The 4,656-nt window shown below is 53.2% G+C and overlaps 1 long non-coding RNA gene across 1 annotated transcript; it reads left to right on the top strand.

Moving 5' to 3' along the window:
* Positions 1-1,605: 1,605 nt before the first annotated feature.
* LOC147574550 (uncharacterized) lies at positions 1,606-3,316 on the top strand. The gene is made up of 2 exons (XR_015243754.1): positions 1,606-2,022; positions 2,526-3,316. It is a non-coding gene; the product is annotated as an uncharacterized LOC147574550 (long non-coding RNA).
* The last annotated feature ends 1,340 nt before the right edge of the window (positions 3,317-4,656 follow it).

Below are 4,656 nucleotides of genomic sequence, written 5' to 3'. Positions count from 1 at the left end.
GAGGGCATGGCCTGGAACGTTAATTCTGGAAGAAAACGCACCATGACAGCGGGACATGTGGCACTGCAGGCTGGGACTGGTCTGGAGCTGCCTTAACCACCTCCTGCCCAGAAAGCGGTTCCAAAGTGAAACGGCAAGCTGGATTTCCCGAGCGTTGGCCCGAAACAGCTTCATCGTCACAAAGCACTCTGGGAAGTAATTAGCAGGCGCTGTTCCAGTCACTCGTGCGCAGCCCGGCCTTTCGGCTTGTCTTGACCTGGCCTGCCCAGCACCTGGGCGCTGAAAGACCGCAGTCGGCGTGGGCAGTAGTTAACAGGGGAGCTGAGCAGCTGGCCTGGGGCCTCGGCCATCAGATCACCAGACGGTGATGCCACCCCCCTCGAGGCCACTAGCTAAATGGGGGACAGATCTCGGTAGAGAGTCTAAATACTGCCTGTCGCTGGGATAGGTTCAAGCGGTCTCCGGGAGGGAGCCTGGGGTGAGGGGGGCACCCTAATGAAAGTCAGGAAAGGTTCTGGGGGGCTTCTCTGTGCAGCTAGAGAAGGCCCAGGGCTGGTGAATCCCATGGCATGAACCCCTTGGCATAAACATCCATCAGGATCGGCCCAGCCATGCAAACGTGCAGAGCCTCCCAGGCCTACATCGCCAGGGACTCTGCCCTCAGTGCTCGGTTTCCAGGGTGAGGCCGGCCCGCCCTCCCGGCTGTTGACGGCCATGCCCCAAAGCTGGTGGCCCTCTGCGCAGGGGAAGGGCTCTATCCCCATTCACCTGCTCCCTTTGACCTCGTCCCCTCCCCTCCCCACCCCCCCAGCTCCTGCTCTCTATCCTCCTGTATTAGACAGCGTGCTTTGACTGTTTCCGTATTCCTTTCCTGTTGCTGCTGTAACAGGTGACCGTGAACTTGTGGCTTAAGCAACAACACGCACAGGTCACCTGACCGTTCTGTGGCTCCTAAGTCAGATACAGGTCCCCCTGGGCTCCTTTCTGGAGGCTCTGGGGAGGACCTGTGTCCTTGCACGTTCTCGCGGCACAATTCAGCCCCTTGTGGTGGTAGCACCGAGGCCCCTCCTTTCTTTCTGGCTGTTGTCAGTTTCCGGAGGCCACCACATCCCCTGGCTCACGGCCCCTTCCTCCACCTTCAAAGCCAGCGATGTCACGGCACGCCGAGCTTTCTTTCCCATCACAGCCAGGGGAGGGCCTCCGCTTGTAAAGGTTTCAGGGGAGGGAAAGCTTCCCTCTCTCCCCTCAAGAACAAGGTTCCAGGGCCCGGGCCTAGGAGCTGCACTGTCAAAGGCCCGTGCACGAGAGAAATGGCACGCAGATTTCATCTGATGTTAGAATGCTCATTGTTAGGTGCACGAAGGACATCAGAGCAAGAGGACGAAGGCCCAGAAGGGCAGTGACACTCAGGGGACTTAACGTGTCACTTCAACAGAAGGCACTAGATTATGGAGAAGGGACAAGGTGACGAAAAGTGCTTGTGAGCTCCTAGGGGCAGAAGGTGAACACATGGGGGAAACCGAGGGACGGTAGGGTTGTTTGGTGCGGTTTCGTTTGTGCGGACTTAACTCGGCCATCCCCGCCTCTGGTGATAAAGGCTGTTCTTTCCTTCCGGGGGCAAGACAGAGAGCACACTTCCTTCCCAGGGCCGGCTTCCTGGGGGGGGCCCCCTGTGTGTTTAATGCTCCACTGGCTGAAATCCTTAATAATGTTTGGACAAGAGGCCCCACATTTTCATGTTGCATTGGGGGGGGGCCGTGAATTATATCGCTGGTCCTGCCCCTTCCATATCGGAATTTGGGGCTCTCTTGGCTGTCGCTCCTTCTGGAACGCAGGCACGGGACCCTGTTTTATCTACACCCGACTTCCCAGGGAGTACCTGCTCTATTACGGGACCCTGCAAACGTGGCCGAATGGATGAGCTTCCCAAGCAGCCGAGACTGGTCAGGTCTGCGACAGATTCAAAGCCAGCGCCCTCCCGCCTCCAACAGGCCGGGGAGGAATTCCTCCTTCTGGTTCCAGGTCAGCACCTCTTCCAGAAAATGGTAGCTGGCAGGCAGGCTGGGACGCTCCGTGTCGTGGGCGGCTAGAGCGAGCGTCGGGCCCCGAACTCCACTCCTGGGGGAGAGTATGACAGCTGGGTTCACACTTAAATATCCTAAAATCGATGCTGTGAGATTAATCTAGGGTAGAGTCTCACTCATGCAAATAAAACCATTACTTTGCTCATGTAGTGAGCTTGGCAGAAAAGCATTTGGGGAACAAAGTGGGCTAGGTGCGTGAGGAGTGTGGGCAAGGGAACGAGCTGATCCAAAGAGGGGCCTGTTCCAGAAGGGGCCGTCGTGTGTCCCTCCTTCCGCAGACGGGGAGAGGCCTTGGCTTTCCGTCAGGCAAAGCAGGTGAGGGTAAGAAACCAGTGTTTTGGGCCTGTCTACCAGGCCCTGTGTGCCAGGCACCAAAAATAAGGCACAAACAGGAATAAATTTTTGGTTTTGACACTTTAATTTCATCCTTTTCCCCTGAAGCTCCAGACTGAGCAGCTGTTTACCAGGAAGGGAAATTCAGAGCGAGGCAATAAAAAAGGTCGGAAGGTGGAGCAGTAACCGGCGTGTAACTGTATCGACCGCATTTCCAGTTTCTGGAGACGATGTCCGAACCTCTGCCCTGCGGGCATATGCTGGACGTCCCTGGGTCCCCTCGCCTCGGCCTCCCGCTTCCCTTGACCTTCTTCTGCCACACCCTATGGTCAGAGGGGATGTGCTTTTGGAATACAGATCAAGGGGCACCTGCGTGGCCCAGTGGTTTAAGCGTCCCACTCTTGGTTTGAGCTCAGGTCATGGTCTCACGGTTCGTGAGTTCGAGCCCCACGTTAGGCTGTGCGCTGACGGTGTGGAGCCTGCTTGGGATTTCCTCTCTCTCTCTTTCTCTCTCTGCCCCTTCCCTGCTCTCTCTCTTTAAAAAATACTATACAAACACAGATCGATCAATCCAGAGCCCCCTCCCCCTCACTCTCCTAAAAAATATCCTTCTGTATCACGATGCACCTGTCCTGATCACTCCAAGGCCAGCTATCAGACTACTTGGGGTGTCTCCTGTGCCCCAGAGCCTGCTGAGATTTTTCAAAGTAGCCAATCCTAAACCTGCTTATCCTGCCTCGAACATTCCTTTCCACGGAAACTACGCTAAAGGCAGATGCGCACAGTTCTCTCCTCTCCCTGTGCCCCTGACCGAGCCTGGTGCTTCCCCCTGAGGCTCCCTGGCGAGAGGTATACCGCCTCTCTTGGCAAACTGTGTGTAATGAACTCTCTTTCCAATGGTAGCCGTCTCCTGATCTATTTCTTTACCGTAACTCGAATTTTCTACTAGCACACCACGTTTTAAAACAGTAACAAACACTCGGGCTCCCTGCCCACTTGGAGGTGAGGCAGGAGAAGTAAACAAATACCTCTTTTCAACCGTCCCTCCATGCATCTATTCATCCAAAATTTATTGAGCAATATGGTGCTTGTAAAACATCTCCCAGAGTGAAGCTTGTCCTTTTATCTACTTCGTTACACTGTCCTTAAATTTCCACGGAGTCCAATGTATTTCTCGGATTCCGCACCATTGGCGCTTTGGGGAATCGCGAGTCCTTCTCTGTCTTGGCGTCACAAAGATGTTCTGTGCTTTCTCCTAAAAGATCGAGAGTTTTGCTTTTTTCTCATTCAGGTCTTTAATTCATCTGGAACTTAGGTCCACGTGTCGTATAAGGGAAATACACATTTTATGTTTGCCTTTCCGCTCCTGCTCACTCTTGCCTTCCGCTGATCTGTACTGGCATTTGCCAAATTGCCACAGACTGACCATCTGCCTCTGGCTTCCCTATTCTACCCTGTTGGTCTATTTTTCTTAGATGCAAACCACCACTGGTTTATTACCCCATATCCCTTTAGAGCAAGTATATGCGTCTGGAAGGGCAAAGGTCTCATCTATCGTCTTCAAAATTGTGTTGGTGGTTCTTAGACTTTCACCTGCAGACGTGGTGGCCGGGGTGGGGACCACAGGATGAGGGCAGCGCTCTAGGGATGGTGAAACACCCAGACAAACGGAGCGTGGCTCCCTGACAACCTCATGGACCGCCGGTGTTGGCTCTGGAACACCTTCAGACACTCACGTGACGAAGAAATCCCCATTTTCAATTTCACCATCAATCTGCATTGATGCCAATTCAATGCAGCCAAATATTTACCCAAAGAAATATTTTTTCCCTTGTGTATTAGCTTAGCTGAAGGTCCTGGTAAAATACCGAATCAAAACGATAGAACAGGCATCCTTATCTTGCTCTCTTGGCTCCAAGGAAAATAATTCTAGTGGTTTATCATTAAGTAGGATGCTTTTTGGTAGGTGTTTCTTGGCAGTTTGAGAAAAGTTCTGTCTAGGGGCGCCTGGGTGGCTCAGTTAAGCATCTGACTTTGGCTCAGGTCATGATCTCACGGTTCGTGGGTTCAAGCCCCGCGTTGGGCTCTGTGCTGACGGCTCGGAGCCTGGAGCCTGTTTCGGATTCTGTGTCTCCCTCTCTCTCTGCCCCTCCCCCGCTTGAGCTCTCTCTCTCTCTCTCTCTCTCTCTCAAAAATAAATAAACATTTAAAAAATGTTTTAAAAAAGAAAATTTGTGTC

The sequence above is a fragment of the Puma concolor genome, chromosome E1 (genome assembly GCF_028749965.1).
Source record: "Puma concolor isolate L17-30 chromosome E1, mPumCon1.1.hap2, whole genome shotgun sequence".
NCBI lineage: Eukaryota > Metazoa > Chordata > Mammalia > Carnivora > Felidae > Puma > Puma concolor.
This window is presented reverse-complemented; position numbering and strand designations above follow the sequence as displayed.